At 37.6% G+C, this 17,893-nt stretch overlaps 2 protein-coding genes across 2 annotated transcripts in view; one reads left to right on the top strand and one right to left on the bottom strand.

Moving 5' to 3' along the window:
• Positions 1–17,893, bottom strand: part of LOC134816912 (mucin-2-like) — a 765,431-nt gene that overhangs the window by 144,795 nt on the left and 602,743 nt on the right. The window lies entirely within an intron of this gene.
• LOC134816925 (arylsulfatase J-like) overlaps positions 1–17,893 on the top strand; it is an 89,052-nt gene that overhangs the window by 55,165 nt on the left and 15,994 nt on the right. The window lies entirely within an intron of this gene.

Below are 17,893 nucleotides of genomic sequence, written 5' to 3'. Positions count from 1 at the left end.
CTGCATATGTTTGCCCAACAGGTTTGCAAGTAGGGTAAAGAAACACAGGCAACAGTCCAACTCCACTTGGGGTTTTGCAGTTAAAAATGAGCAAATGCCAAATTCAGGCATTACATACCATATGATTTACCACACCCTGTATTCATTCAATGTGAATTTCAAATATAATGCAAAGTGACGCATACAAACTACAAAGTTCACAAAATACAGATAATAAATACCATCACGCAATTCTTCAAAATACATCGAATGAAATGTACTTGTAGTACAGTAAACTTAGTATAAAAGTATTGACGATGATATCGTTGAGATTTTGATATTTTCTGCACCGTTTACATATGTATTGTATGAAATATTTGCCAGTCATTTAATAGTAATACAAGATATCAGCTGCCTTATTCTTGAATGTGTTTAGCTTACCAGAATATAAAAAGGTTCCTCTGAAACTTCGTATATTTTTGCCCAAACATTTCAGCTGGACGTTTTTTTGTGGTTTCTGGGACTGGCAAGTGTGTGTTAAAACAGCCCTGTACCGATTCTCACATGTAAGATGTTTCAATTAATTAAGAGGGGCCTATGTATCGAATGTTGTTTTAAATGGGCCTATGTCAAAATTAAATCAACTATCCCAATTAATTGAAAAGCTTCAGGAACATTTTCAGAGTGTAGGCCAGTCATTCTTTCCATTTAGGATACATAGAAATCAAATTCAAATGCCTATCCTAAGGTTAATTTCCATAAATAGGTTTTTATGCATTATCTCAAAACGACTTTTTTAGACATACGCCCTTTCTATTCGTAGGTGACGATATGGACACGTTCATTTGAGTTTGAGGATATTGGTAAATATAAGTGACCTTATTAAAAGGCACAGTGTAGTTGAATTTGTCACACTATGAAATTACACAAATCCTTGATGGTTAGGGTAATCGTCTCATCCTCTATGCTAACTTTGTCACTCAACGATATCTTAATCAGGTGATAAGATATCGCTTAAATACGGCAGGCACGGAAATGGTTACATTGTCACACTATAAACATGTGACGGAGTAAATATAGACCCCTTGCTGCCGTTTTTGACCAAATTTTTGAGTGTCCAGTTGATTAGATGGGTACATATGACCATTACCTACATATTTGACGACTTTTTTCGTTAGATGGTGCACTCAGGTTTACTCTGTCACACATTTAAGAAAACATGTGAAGAATGTTTAGGGCACAATGATAAGCAATGCTGAGTAGTGTAGGTATATTTGATGGCCCGGAAGTGCTATGAATTGTTATTATATCATATAGTCGTAAGGAATTAAAACACAGAAGGCACAAACAAGTTTACTTTGTCACATAATCTTGATGATATCTGAACATGTGTGAAATTGAACAAATAATGATATACCAGCTTAAACCCCTTATATTATGTACTATGGATCAAACAACACTGCTAGTACCACGCACCAGTCACATAATTCATTATCAGGTGGTAATATGTTAACAGTGTCACAATTAAACTACCGCAACATGGTCAAAAATAGGGTAACTTCGTCACAAAAAAATTATTATAACTCTGTTAGCTCCTTGCTGGCAAAATAACTAGTTCATTGATGATAAAGTTACATAGTATTCTAATAGAGGTATAGCTCTTCAAAATAGGGGCAAGACATGTTTACTTTGTCACATCAGTTATTATAAGACTTAGGTAATCGTCATCAGAGTAACAGATCTTTTTCGTAGTTTGGATCGATTAATATAGGCAATAAAGCATCCTATGCCAATTTTAACACACTATCTTGATATTGTTGGGGCAGGGAAAGTTAATTTTGTCACATTTTCAGCGTCTTTGACAAATTAATCTAAAATTGTTAAACTTGAGCTCTGATGTTCTGGACAATATTCTACCGATTTTTTCTGAAAGAATGTTGAATTCTAATCAGAGTCATAGAATATATAGATCTTCAAAATAGGGGCAAGACATGTTTACTTTGTCACATCAGTCATTATAAGAGTTATTATAAGAGACTATTTTATTCTATAATCATTGTTTTTAACCTATTTACGATTTCGTATCATTTTTTGTGACAATGTAAACATCAACTGATCTTAACTTGCATCAACTACATTGTCATCATGTAAAGTTTTCCCGCCTTTCAAACCAAAATCAGATATAAATAATTCGCCCAAAATTTAAAATTCCATATATTGTGACAGAATTAACCTCATTTCCCAATAACCAAGTGCCTGTATTAGCTAACTATTCGAAACAACATATTTTAGGACTATGATTGGTAGATCAACCATCAAATAATGAGTTAAAAGGTTTTTGAGGACACCTCACAGTAGAATAGAGGTATGGTATTCTGAGTGTGACAAAGTTACCCAAATATTGCCTTGTAACCGTTCGATCCGTGCCCTTTGACCAATGTTGTATCATAATTGTTAGGTTGACCTAATCTACTATATTTCAGACTAAGAAATGATAATTAGACAACTGCAGTTAACTAAGTCACACAAAATGTGACATTTGAACCATTATAGTGCCTAACAACAACAGATTTTCTTTCTGAGCAGTGCATATGGGAGTATGGATTACGTGGCTAATGTTCAGAACTTCTGAACGTGCTAGGTTAATAGATGTCAAAATTAAGCCACTATCGTCGAAAACGCTATTATTTTTGTTTACCAATATCCTCAAACTCAAATGAACGTGTCCATATATGAAAATGTTTAAACACAAATTTTACAGATTGAATGGACTTTTTGCCATGCCGAGAGACCAATTAGTCAGTTAATTGATGATATTGATGCTAATGGTATGAAATCAAATTAAAGTACTGGAAGTGGAAGTCAAAATCCCGAAGAAAATTCAAAAATAATATTATCGGTGTCCCATTCTCTGTCCCATTTTCAGTTTTTACTTAATTTCACGGCCGCAACCATTAAGTCAGTTAACTATAAAGCTATAAATGGCATATGACACGATTGAGGTGCTGAATTTCGTTTTCGGTCGGAGGAAGCTCACTACAGAAAGCTTAACAAAACGAAAATTCATATTTTCCTATTTCTGTCCAATTTTTAAACATGAAAACTTCTGAACGCAAATTTGGCAGATTGAATGGACTAATTTTTGCCGAGAGACCAATAAGTCAGGTAATATATATAATAGACCAATTCGAAGTAAAAATCCCGAAGAAAATTGAAAAATCATATTGTCCCATTTTCTGTCCCATTTTCAGATTTTGAAGATGAAATTTCCAGGGTCGAAGTTTTACAGTGCAGTTTTGACTAAATTTCTCACCCGCATAGCAAGACCAATTAGTCAGTTAATTGATGATGTTATGAAACCTAATTAAGGTACTTGAAGTGGAAGTCAAAATCCCGAAAAAAATTTAAAATTTATATTGGCCCATCTTTTGTCTCATTTTCAGATTTTGAAAATGAAATTTCCAGGATCACCGAAATTTTAATGTTTTACGAAAACAGCCGCCCATTTTGATTTTGACTAACCGAAGTTAACAACAAAAATATAATCCTGCCTATTTAAGGGAATGGCCTCTCTTCAGAGGTTCGTATATCGTAATCGAGAAATTTGCTGATATAATATGTGAACGCTCCCATAACATAATGCTCCCATGATATAATGCTATGATTATTACTATTAGTATTAGCAAATTCCTAATTCAGGCATACTATATAAATATAATATGATTTGCCACACCTTGTTCTCATTAAATATACATTTTAATTTGATAGTTGGGGACGAAATGTTAATTTTAAGTGCAATCCAAAGTGACACATACAAAGTTCACGAAATGCAGATTATAAATACTTGTAGTTGTAGTGCAGTACATTTACACCATAAACTGTTCGTGGAAGAGGTCCGTAGTACCTGTAGTATCTGTAAGTGTATAGTAGTATAACTATAGTAGTATCGACTATGATATCGTTGAGATTTTAATATTTTCTGCACCATTCGCATTTGTATTGTATCAAGGTCAAAAGGAAATCGCGGCACGTGTGGATTTGGAACAATGGAAACATTGATTAATTGTTAAGACACTTTATCTATATTATAGGGCCAAAAGTCAGTACCCATACGTTGGCCTTTATAGCTCAGTCACTGAGTGCCCAATTTAAATACTTCTTTCTGGTATGACTTAGTACCACCACTGGTTCGAGGAATTTGTCAACTCGAAAAATATTCGCGTTCATTTTTTTCAAATGGAGGTTCATTTTCACATTTATTTGATAGTTTGGATAGTCGGATCAAGCTAAATGTTATTGAATTGGGTTTGGCCATTCGAATTACGTTTGTCCTGAAAGAATTAGAACTGTAGCTTCTCAGATGACTGAGATATGAAGCATAACGAGTTTATTCATTACGTGTGATCAGGTGATTGGTTTACCTAATCACGTGATAAGGTGCCCCGTTAACTACCCCGTTAAACATTATGGGAATTGTTAAGGGTGCCCAATTAAGGTGTCGTGTTACGGTGTCACATAATCACCCAGTCAATATTGTTAGCGAGATACAGAAAATGCTTGATAACTTCGTCATTTCTAATCCGTTTTGCCTCATATTTTCAGATCATATGCAACACTTGATAATCTACCGTCTTTGAAAAAATCAGGCGTTCAGTATGTTCAGAGAAAACAATATAGTTGTTTTAATATTGAATGGGCGTGGTCTAAAATATTCGAATTTTCAAATTTTGACGACGGAATCCTCGAACCAGTAAGTACAGTATGCCATCTGCAAAGCAACAGCTCTCAAATATAAAACACGGCGGAGCTATTAAGGCCAACGTATGGGTACTGACTTTTGGCCCACCCTGTACCTTTGCGAACACAATATGGGGTCGTTCACATATTACGTAATCAGCCGAGGGGGGGGGGGAGGGGTTTCCGAATGATTACGCTAGTGTAATTTTGACACAATAGCTATGTGTAAAACTGATTAATTAAAAGGCTAAAGGGTATATTTCTGCGAACATATTGATAATGAAAAACGTATACAAAGGATGCCATAATGCTGGCAACATGCCGCAACCTCTAATTCTAAGTCGTACACACAAACCAACTAGCAAGTCATTACATTTACCTTACGAACCAGTCTATCCCTAATTCATAATTCTATTCGTGCAAATACATTATCTTTCGCTGCGATTTTCGAGATTTTCGCCACGATTTTGCCTAGTTTGGCTTGTCGCGGCACCGCGATTTTTGGCCTAAATAATCGCGATTTTCTTATGTCCTTGTATTGTATTGATTTTTTGCCAGTCATTTAATACAAGATTAATGATACAACTGTATCGTACATACTCCTAAGTACTCCTAAGTACTCCTAAGGAGTAACCCCTTATATGGAGTTTTCCCACTTTTCAAACCTAAATCAGATAAAAATTATTTCGGTAATGCACCCAAGATTGAAAATTCCATAAAATGTGACAGAATTAACCTCAATTCCCAATAAACAAGTGCGTGTATTAGGCAACTATTCAAAACAGCATATTTTAGGGCTGCAATCGATAGAAGAACCATCACATATTGAGTTAAAAGGGATTTGAGGACACTTAACAGTAGAAGAGAGGTATCGTATTATGAGTGTGACAAAGTTATTCAAATATTGCCGTATAAGTATAACCGTTGGGTCCGTACCCTTTAACTAATGTTGTATCATAGACATAAGTGTTAGATTGACCTAATCTACTATATTTCAGACCAAGGAATGTTAATTGGGCAACTACAGTTAACTAAGTCACAAAAATGTGACATTTTAAACATTATAGTACCTAACAACAACAAACAACTTTTATTTCTGAGCAGTGCACATGGGAGTATGTGTCACGTGGCTTATGTTCAGAACTTCTGAACGTGCTATGTTCATGTGAATAGATTCCAAAATTAAGCCACTATCGTCGAAAATGCTATTTTTTTTGTTTACGAATATCCTCAAACTCAAATGAACGTGTCCATATAATACACTCACAGATTGTATCGTACATCATGGAATTACTGCACAATGTATAAATCAAGTATATTTTGGAGCGTTTGATCTGGTGCTTAGCTATAAGTATAATTCATCACAGTTTCAAATCTGAGGTAAATTTTTATCTTTATGATTTGATGCGCACTGTTTACAATTTGACCTCAGACTTTGGCAATGAATACCATTTGAATGATGAAATGTCTTATTCATTTTGATAACTTTCAACATGACTTCTAGAGTCGGAAAATAACATTTTATGTTTTTCTTTCTCTTGCTCTGCAAAGTAGTATATGATGAAAAAAAGTGGTACAGGTGGTAGGTGTAAAAGTAGTGCACAAGGTTACCGGCACCCTTGTTATTAGTATGATATATCATATTCCATGTTGAAGCTAGAAGTATATTTATTATTGACTCAGACTACTTCGATAATTACGTCCTTTTCTGATCCATTGTTCACGATACTTAGTCTTACTATCGTCTATCGATCTTACCAGATTATATATTAGAGTGGAACTGGATCAGTGTGAAGCAATAATGTGCTGGCAGCACACTTATTTCGTATACATATCACTAGAGTAACTCATTTGATTGTTTCATATAGTGATTAATTTACACCATCCGTCGGTTTAACTGCTTGATCATTGATACACATTGACATAAAAAGTATTGTCATACGTTGTATGACCCGCCGCGCACAAATGCGCGGCCCCCCTGTATCGTCACCAATACCATTACCATAGTGAAACGACCGTGGGGCAGTGGCGTAACTTAGGGCCCCGCAGACCCCGCTATGCGGGGGGGGGGGGGGCCGTATAAGGGGGGCGCAATTTTCCTGAATTTTAGGCCCTTTCACTGAAAAAACGCCTTGTTTGTGTATTTCCCTGTCCAATTTAGCGTTCGGTCGACGCGAAAAAATATTTGGGGTACCCTTTTTTGCTTCAGGGGGGCGCAAAAAGCCTTAGGGGGGGCGAGAAAAAAGTACCCGACCTTTTTTTTTTTTTTTTTTAGGGACACAAAAAATTTTAGGGGGGCGCTTTTTGTCACTGAGCGGGGGGGGGGGGGGGGGGCGCCAACAGGCAAAGTTACGCCACTGCCGTGGGGGTCGCAACGTGATACAAAAAATGTAACCCTTGACAGAATTATTGATGTTTGAATCTGTAAATATCACATCTTACACAGACAATTCGTTCTGCTAACCATTTTGTTGATGGTTTGTGTAGTCGAGCATACTCAGATTTTGTTACTATCACATGTTGATGTTATTGTTGTAGAGTTTGTTAATTATAAACCTCTCCGGGTTTGAATAAGATTCTGATAATCCCGGCTCCCGCTAAATATATTTTGATAATCCCTGCTCCCGCTGTTAGTTATTTTTCCTGCTGAATAAATAATCCGGCACAGCTTCTATAATCCCACGGCCCCGCTAATTTGGCTCAACAAGATTTGTTTTGTTTTGATATTCCATGAGTGATGAGAATTTCAACCGCGCACTGTCACGTGTTTTGATGACGTAATCACGTGACTAACTACTACGGCGCGCATTGGTAAAGATACAGTTAAACTGCGGAGGCACAACAATGGAATGGAGTTGGGTTAAAAACATATAAGTGATACGATAGTTTAACTTGTAGAAGCTTTGAATAAACATGTGTTAATCGTCGTCAGCTGAGCTAAGAACTATAAATACACTTGATCTACTATCGGTTAATGGCCGGGTGATACTCGTAAAATATTTGGCGGACTCGTCGACGAGTCCAACTCGGTGTGGGTTATGAAGAGAGAGAGATGGTTGATCGTCTAGGTTTGAGATAGGTTGATTAGTTTCAGGACTTTAGTTCCAACAGACTATCTGTCTGTTCCCACAATGGAACTTGTAGGTTGCACTTGCGTTGTGTTTTATTTAGAGTGAGTTGACCAAATAATACGACTTTAAATCGGGTTGGTTGTAGCTATGTATCAATGTATCAATGTATATTGTATAAATGTATCAATGTATCAATGTATTAATGTATCAATGTATTAACAATTAGGAACGATGATAGGTTTTACTATGTCTTTGGGATGCAGTCAGGAAGTCAAGAAGTGGGGAATGGGTGTGTCTAGGGTTTTTATAGGTTGTATCCCATGACAATCATGGGACTAAAACGTGTGACCCATGAGGTACACTCACGGAAACGATTATCTTAGTCATCGTTTCCGCTACTCAAAACAGTAAACAATGAGCGTTCACTGGACAAACGGGACAGAACAATGAGAACCCTCGCTCATCCATTACTCCATTAATTGCTTTTCCCTATGATTCACCTTTACGTTGTGAAGCCAATTGTTTGTTAACCTCTGGCGTCACAATCAGTTCCTGTCTGTGACCTATTAACTATAGGTTACCTCATTTGGAGATGTGCCAAGCACAAGCAGATAGTTGGCAACCTGCCAACAGGGGATAGCAATGTTATATGACTTAGAGTGTGCAAAGGGTGGTCCCACATCGGCGCGCGTCCTGATAGGTTATATTTATAAACCTACAACGTATCGGTTTAAATTTAATTGCAGGCGTTGGCAAAACTCCAGCACACTGCTTACATTACTTGAACTCTTACATTACGTGGACCAGTTCCAGAACTTGTCTCGACAGTTACATTTGTCCGGTTAATGTTATCGTAGCAATTGCCCTGTTTGATATAACTATAAGCCTCTTGCTAAAGCACGTCGGGGTTATTTTCATAATAATCCCTTGTGCTTCGCACTCAAAATTATTATCAATTTTTCCGGCCGCGCGTCTCGGGAACAAGGAAAAATTGAAATACAATTACATAATAAAATACATGTATATTTGACCAAAACCCATAATCATGGGTAGAGTGTACCGCTGCCAGTGTCTCTCTTTTCCAAACAAAAGGAAATGATATTAATTTGAGGAACCGTCCGCTAATGCAAATTGATACCGAGAATGAAATCGGTCGCTCGCTTTTTCCATTCGATCACGGCTATTACAATTCGTAAGCCGTGATCGAATGGAAAAAGCGAGCGACCGATTTCATTCTCGGTATCAATTTGCATTAGCGGACGGTTCCTCAAATTAATATCATTTCCTTTTGTTTGGAAAAGAGAGACACTGGCAGCGGTACACTCTACCCATGATTATGGGTTTTGGTCAAATATCATCTCTTTTTGATTATAATGTCAGGATAATTTACACAGTCGAAACTTCATTAACAAGGAGGTAATTTCGACGATTTCGAAATTCTGCCTTTGAAAACGTTTCCTTGTGTTTAGTTAGGTATATCTGTCGATAACCGACTGAATATGGCACTTTTTACTCATTCAAGTTGGCATTAAATTCATATATAATTATAATGCCATTTAAATATCGTGGAAAGCAGAATATATTCGAAATCACGAATGAGCAAAATTCTCACCTTTCGCACGTGCAAACTTTGAGCGGACGTTGCGTGCGCATACAATATTGAATCACCGTAAATGTTTGCATAGCAGTATTTAATATATAGTTTGATAAGCATGCAAAGTTTCAGAAGATTTCAAAAAGAACTCGGATCACAACGGGACTCCAAAGTTGATAAAAATCGTGAAAATCAAAATTTTTACTTTTAGTGATTTTAGCTATTTTAAATCAATTTGGGCGTGTCCCCACGTGTGCAACTTTTCGATTTTTAACTTTAAAACTAGCCTATAACACAATTTACACCTTTAAGAAGCAAAATTGAGCTCCAAAACCCAAGGGATGGCCCAACACCAGAGAATACTAATTCACAACTTTTGTGTTTTTATAAAATTATTCTTCAAAAAAGCACTAACTTCAATAGCAAATATCTTTATGAAGGAGCAAGGTAGAAAACTATTCCGGTAGATTTTCGGAATGCTTAAACAATTATCTAAGGTAAAAATGTCCTCAGATTTTGAATAAAATTACTTCTTAATAGTGTAAAATCGATTTGAAAAGTTGTTACTTTGTCAAAAATCAAGTTTTAAAAATACTTAATTTGATGACGTCATCAAGTGATGATGATGACGTTAAATTATTTTTCAATACAATGTAAACTAAAGCTTAAACGATTATCTTTAAAACCTGTGGTTCGAGATGACTGTATCGTTTATACTTTCGAATCTACGGACACTTAAATGTAGGCTACAATTGACTGCAAAAAGCTTCTATATATATTTGACCAAAACCCATAATCATGGGTAGAGTGGACCGCTGCCAGTGTCTCTCTTTCCCAAACAAAAGGAAATGATATTAATTTGATTGACCGTGCCCAAATGCAAAATGATACCGAGAATGAAATCGGTCGCTCGCTTTTCCCATTCATTCACGGCTTACGAATTGTAATAAGTTTCGATTGATTACATCAATCAGATGCTGTAAAAATCTCTTTGGGTTGCGTTCGGGTCGATACCTAGTATTTCGGGGTAAGGGTGGTAGTTATTAGTATTACTTATTGAATAAGCTGAAGTTTATTGAATCTTTATTGCCGAGTACAGCTGCCTTTGGATAGTTCTTCTTAATCTATTACAATTGTAAATGAATGGGAAAAGCGAGCGACCGATTTCATTCTCGGTATCATTTTGCATTTGAGCACGGTCAATCAAATTAATATCATTTCCTTTTGTTTGGGAAAGAGAGACACTGGCAGCGGTCCACTCTACCCATGATTATGGGTTTTGGTCAAATATCATCTCTTTTTGATTATAGTATCAGGGTACTTTATAAAGTTGAAATATACACTGATATCTTCATTAATAAGGAGGAAGTTTCAACGACTTCGAAATTTTTCCTTTGAAAACATTTCCTTGTGTTTAGGGAAGCATATCGGTCGATCACTGACTGAATATGCCACTTAATACTCATTCAAGTTGGCATTAAATTCATATATAATGACATTAAACTGTCGTGGCAAAGCAGAATTTGTTGGAAATCACGAATGAGCAAATTCTCACCTTTCGCACGTGCAAACTTTGAGCGGACGTTGCGTGCGCATTGAATATTGAATCGCCGTAAATTTTAGCATGTAATTGTTTTATATATAACTTGATAAGCATGCAAAGTTTCAAAGTATTTCAAGAAGAATTGTAATCACAACGGGACTCTAAAGTTGACAGAAAATGACGAAAACAGCAATTTACAGTGATTTTAGTAATTTTCTATCAATTTGGGCGTGTCCCCACGTGTGCAACTTTTCGATTTTTAACTTTAAAACTAGCCTAATGCACAATTTATACCTATAGGAAGCAGAACTGAGCTCCACAACCCAAGGCATGGCCCAACACCAGAGAATACTAAATCGCAAAATTGACGTTTTTATAAAATAATTCTTCAAAAAAGCACAAACTTCAATGACGAATATCTTTATGAAGGAGCAAGCTAGAAAAACTTTCCGGTAGATTTTCAGAATGCTTGAACAATTATCTAAGATGAAAATTTCCTCAGATTTTGAATACAATTACTTTTTAATGGTGTAAAATCATTTTAAAAAGTTATTACTTTGTCAAATATCAAGTTTTAAAAACGGTTAACTTGATGACGTCATCAAGGGGTGTTCATGACGTCAAATAATTTGTTTATAAATGTAAACTAAAGTGTAAACAATTATTTTCAAGACCTGTGGTCGGAAATGGCTGTATCTTTTATACTTTAGAATCTATGGACAATTAAATACAGGCTACAATTGACTGGCAAAGCGTCTATCCCTGAATATATATGTATATATCACGACAATCTATCGTAAAACAGGGGTTCTAGAAAACCCACTTCCCGATGCTCCTGAAACCTGGAACTTTTTTTGCAGTCGATTTGGTCAACGTCTAGACGCCCTGAAAAATTTCAGATCTCTAACTCAATTTTAACATGGTTTTTAAAGCACCTGAATATGGCGATTTTGGGTTTTTTACCGAATTTCGTATAATAGTGCTGGCGAGTATTTTATGCAAATTTCTTAAAAATCTCAACATAACTATTTTTTATTCCTGTCATCTTTGACATCAAATTAGAATGTTTTGAACTAAAAATAAATCTGCTGAACGACTTCCGAGGAGTCTTAATGCCTGAAAAACTCCTGCCGGAGGCGGCGGCCTTCGGCCGCCGCCTCCGGCCGGAGTGCACGCTTCGCGTGCACGAAAGAGGCTTGTAACGTGTACCAAAGGGGGTATAATAGTATTAGTAAAGGGGGTATAATAGTAAATGGGGTACATAGTATACCCACAATAAATGCAACGGTCGTGCTTGCCAGCACTGTGATATATATATCTTCACGACAATCTGTTGTAAAACAGGGGTTCCAGAAAACCCACTTCACGATACTCCTGAAACATGAAATTTTTTTTACAGTCGATTTGGACAAGGTCTAGACGCCCTGCAAAGTTTCAGATCTCTAACTCAATTTTAACATGGTTTTTAAGGTACCTGAATATGGCGATTTTGGGTTTTTTACCTAATTTCGTATAACATGCTGGCGCGTATTTTGCGCAAATTTCTTAAAAACCTCCATATAACTATTTTTTATTCCTGTCATCTTTAACATTGAATTAGAATGTTTTGAACTTAAATGTACCTGCTGAACTACTTTCGATGAGTCTTAATGCCTGGAAAACAATAAAGGGGATATAATAGTATAGGGGGTAAATAGTATTGTGAATATAAGGGCGACGGTAATGCTTGCCAGCATTGTGATAATCCCTGCGCTTGCCGGGGTTATACTTATACTTATACACACATAACCGGTTATGTGTGTTATAATGTTTTGAGTGTGATTTACTTGTAATAGTTATTTGCTGAATACTGTAAATTACGGTATTTATAATATCGTCCATATTCGTTTTAGCCCAGTTCTTCTTCTCGTTTGTGATAACATATTACTCACTAATCACTATTAGTATTAGTAATCATCCATTTATTTATTATCCCGACATGATCAAACCTATACCCAAGGGTGAAGTAACCTGAACTTCTTGAAAGATGTTTTACTTTTAGATTGTAGTCAAAACATTATCCAACGTTGCTCACTGTACATTTGTTAAAACTTGTGCCATCTGTCAGGTATTTGCATCTGGAAATAAGAACGCATTAAATTTGCGTGTAGACTGTAACTGTAAGTGTTATTCCCTTTTTATCTATAAATAGTTTCACAACATTAATTATCTATATACATCATTCGGCGGCACGATCTGCTTGAGCCCGTGAGGAAAGATAACTTTTAGTTTGTAAACACAGCTGTTCTTAATCAATTTTATGATGAGCGTTAGCGTTTGATTTGAAATGGAGAAGTCGTTATATAACAACGCTGCAGTCGCCCTAGGATAATTTTAAGATTGATGGTAGTCATGATAAATGTGAAAACGACGTATCTCTAGGCGATTAGCTTCTGACTCGATTTCAGATTTATAGTTTCGGCTTTTTATGGCCATTCTCAAGTGAGTATCACCTCTGCAATTCCATAAATGTATTTAATTGTTTACAATTTGAAGTATTTTCACAACTACAATTGAATACATTTATTGAGGTGCAGATACTCCTTAGTCCTTTGTGGATGAATGTTAATTAAACCTTATATTTCGTTACATGAGGTAATTAAATTTATTACATGCTTCCTTTGGCCCCAAAGGTTTTGCTCTATTACGGGTAAACCTAGGATGCTGCAGATGCTGTACATTCAGACCGTCTGTGCGTGGTGAAGAGCCACATCCTGCTCGAGGTGGGGCTGCATGCAACTCCAGTGATGGAGTTGTAACTGAACACAGCGGATCTAGGGGTGCACCCCCGAAAAAAAGCCGGGCATCCTCAGAACAAGCCCGTGATGACTGATGATGGTGATGTGGGTTAATCAAGATGTAACAGATTCCGGAACTATGGGAGCACCATCTGTCATCTTACCGTTTTATTTACTGTATGTGGGAACATCTACTGATGAAGTAGCTATCAAGAGAGCCATTCTAGTGGCGCAGGTGGCTCACGTGTCACATAGCCAACAGAAAAGAAACATGATGAATAGTTCTTACAGCACTAGGGTATCAGCCCCTACTTTTGTTTCTGGACGAGAAGGTGGTAATGATTTCACCAACTTAAATCTGAATGGAAGGTTGGTGAATGATGAGCCTAATCAACCTGAAACACCCAACAGCATAAACGAAAACAACAAAAAAAGTTTATTTTCATGTACCGACATTACCTGGGTAGGCACTCTTAACACTAGAACGATAAGAACTACCCAGAGGAAACTGGAGATGGTACATCTTTTCGAGAAGAGTGGCGCAGAGATTGTAGGTATCCAAGAGCACAGGATAGTTCATGAAGAGCCTGTCAGAGTAGAGAGAGTTGGCAAGAGCAGCTATCTAATTACTTCATCAGCTACTAGGAATAGGGCCCAGGCATCAGTGGGCGGAGTGGGATTCATCCTAACAAGCAAGGCATTTGACGCAACTACGGAGATAACACCAGTGACGGAGAGAATCCTTAAGATATCTCTCAATGGGAATCCTAAACCAACCTTCGTCTGTGTCTATGGACCTACGGAGGCAGATAGTGTAGAAGCAGCAGAAAAGTTTCATAACGATCTAAGGTGTGCAGTCTCGCAGATCCCTGCTCACAACTTCTTGGAGGTGATTGGGGATTTTAACGCTCACCTATCAAAGAGGGACGAGAATGACTGTGGTTGGTATTTCCATGAGAGAACCAACAGAAATGGGGAGCTGCTTCGGGATACTGCCCTGGAATGTAATCTGGAGATTACAAACACCAGGTTCAGAAAGAAGCGGGGTAAGATGTGGACTCACCTATCGGATGGAACCCTGAATAAGTCTCAGATAGACTTTATTCTAGTGAGGAAGAAGTGGAGGAACAGTATCAAAGACACTGAAGTCTACAGTTTCTTTAGTACATTGGGTACTGATCATAGATTTGTTTTGTCTAAGATCAAGCTATCTCTTCGACGAGCAAAAAAGCAACCCAAGAAAACCTGGTATAATTGGGGAGCACTAAAATCGGATGAAGACCTACAGAAGAGATATGCAGTAGAAGTCAAGAATCGGTACTCTGCTTTATGCGAGCAAACCGATGAAAGTGAGGTTACGGAACTGTATGGGCATTTTGTTGATGCGATTGCTGATACCAACAAAGCCATACTGCCTAAGAGAGAAAAGAAGAGACGTGACGATTTCGCGGGTGATCAGCGAGTTCAAAACGTGCGTACAGCGTTGCAGCAAGCAGAGACTGTCTATCACCGGGATCCTAGTGAAGACAGTCGACTGTCTGTTAACGTACTTAAAACTGAACTGGATCAGGTGTACCAGGACATCTTTGAAGAAGATCTAGTTGCCAAGGTTAGAAGGGTCGAAATGGCTGCAGACAGATGCAAAAATAAAGAAAGTTGGAATGTCATGAATGAGATTACTGGTAGGAAGGCCAAGGGGGCAACTCAAATAAGGGGCAACGGAGCCGAAGAGAGGAAGGAAAATTGGCTTAGGCATTTCACGAATCTGTTAGGGAGTACACCTGATGTGGAAAACGAACATCCTAGGATCGAGACTCAATTTGAAGGACTCAACATCAGTACAGAACCTTTTACTCTAGAGGAGCTCCAAGCTGCCAAACTCAGGATTAAAGAAGGTAAAGCACCAGGTGATGATGGTATACCACCTGAAGTCCTCAAAAGATGCGACCTGGATGAAATCGTGTTGTCCTTCTGCAACAAAGCCCTGACAGATGGTATTGCGCCAGATCAGTGGAGGATAAGCAACATCATTCCGGTCCCCAAAAAGGGAGACTTGACAAACCCTGGAAACTGGAGGGGGATATCTTTGACTTCACTTGTAGCAAAGACTCTTAATAGAATGGTGCTTAATAGGATCCAGCCGGCTATAGAAGGGGTACTTAGGGACACTCAGAATGGCTTTCGGGAAGGACGGTCCACTACTAGTCATATCTTGGCACTCAGAAGGATACTAGAGGGGGCTAGACAGAGAAATCTACCGGCAGCTATGGTGTTTGTTGATTTTAAGAAGGCCTTTGATTCACTTCACCGGGGAATTTTGATGCAAATACTAAAGGCCTATGGGATACCAGACAGTATTGTGGATATAATTAATCTACTCTATGTCAACACGAAGGGCAAAGTTATTACACCTGATGGGGATACTGAGCTATTTGATATCCTGGCAGGAGTTCTTCAAGGGGATACGTTAGCACCATACTTGTTCATTGTAGCCCTTGACTATTGCATGAGACAAGCCTTAAGCAAGCACCCTGAAATAGGATTTACCATTAAGCCTTATAGGAGTAGGAGAGTTAAGGCGGAGAAGATATCAGACACTGGTTTTGCAGATGACATTGCTCTGATAGCAGATACTGTAAAGGAGGCAGAGACGCTGATGCTAGAGGTAGAAAGGGTTGCTGCTACAGTTGGACTTAGAATGAATGAAGGGAAAACCAAATTCATTACTCAGAACATCGAGAACCCTGATACCATCAAGTCCCTGGGTAACAGTACAATAGAGCATGTGGAAGACTTCACCTATCTGGGTTCTAGAATCAGAGACAGTGAGAGTGATATCAGGGTTAGGAAAGAAAGAGCATGGGGAGCATGCCACACACTCAAAAAACTTTGGAATTCTAAGCTTAGAAAGTCTATCAAGATCAGAGTGTTTACAGCACTAGTGGAGTCGGTGCTACTGTACGGTTCCGAGACTTGGACAATGACGAAAAGGCTAGAGAAGATGGTTGATGGTTGCTATACGCGAATGTTAAGAATGGCCCTTAACATCAATCAATATCGAGACCATGTCAGCAACCACAGCCTGTACGGTGATCTTCCCAAAGTCAGCTCCAAGATAACCCAACGAAGGCTCAGACTTGCAGGTCATGCTCACCGAAATCCGGAGCTGACACTGAACAAACTGATCCTCTGGAAGCCGAGTCATGGGCATACTAACAGGGGGCGACCTCATTTAACACTGCTAGATAACCTAAAAGCAGATACTGGGCTGAAGTCAGTAGATGAGATAGCTAAACTGATGGAGGACAGAAAGCTGTGGAGAACTGTTGTCAATGGATCTCGGGAATACCACCCGCCTTAAGTCAAGTCATGCTTCCTTATACTATGTGTTTTCATTATTGATTTTTATATATAATTTCTAATGCCCTAATGAACCAACAATTATTTATTCAAAACACAAAACAGACCCAGAGTATTCAATACTGTAAGTGTAACTTTACAACATTAGATTTCAGCACATCGTGTGTATACCTTAATTCCCAAAAATTTGGGCGACAAAAAATTTGAGCGGGCCTCTCGCCCAAATTTTTTGCAGACCAAATAAATTGCATAAATCTTTTCCGTCTGCTAAATTTTTTGCTAACCAAACTTTTGGCATTTAGCCTGTGGCCCTGAGATCTATAGAAAGATGGCTTTTTCTTCATATCCAAGTGAAATAATATTTGAAATTTTAGTTTTCTAATCTGTCATTCATGGCTTAACCAAGTGAAATGACAGATTTCACTAAAAATGAACGATTTTTAGTGGAAAATCGTTCATTTGTCGAAGAATTTGTGCCCAAATTTTTGGTCGCCCAAATGAGTTCAAATTTTCTGCCCAAATTTTTCGGGCTCAAATAAATTGTGCTCAATATAATGGCACACAAATTTTTGGGAACTAAGGTATTTATAAACTATAAGCTGACATTCCTGCAAACTATGTTATGATCTAACTACATATAACTATATATAAATCTAATCAAGACTAAACTAAAGTGACTCAATTTCAATCTGTTGAGGGCCGTGGATTACGTTCCACTTCCATCTTGGAGAGTTATTCAGTTGAAGAGTTATTAATTTTGTTTTTTAATCGAATGTTGATTATATTTAAAAGTCGCTGCATTATCAACTTGCCATCTGATAATAAAAATAAT

This window comes from Bolinopsis microptera, chromosome 6 (assembly GCF_026151205.1).
Source record: "Bolinopsis microptera isolate Bmic1 chromosome 6, MBARI_Bmic_1.0, whole genome shotgun sequence".
Taxonomy (NCBI): Eukaryota; Metazoa; Ctenophora; class Tentaculata; order Lobata; family Bolinopsidae; genus Bolinopsis; species Bolinopsis microptera.
This window is presented reverse-complemented; position numbering and strand designations above follow the sequence as displayed.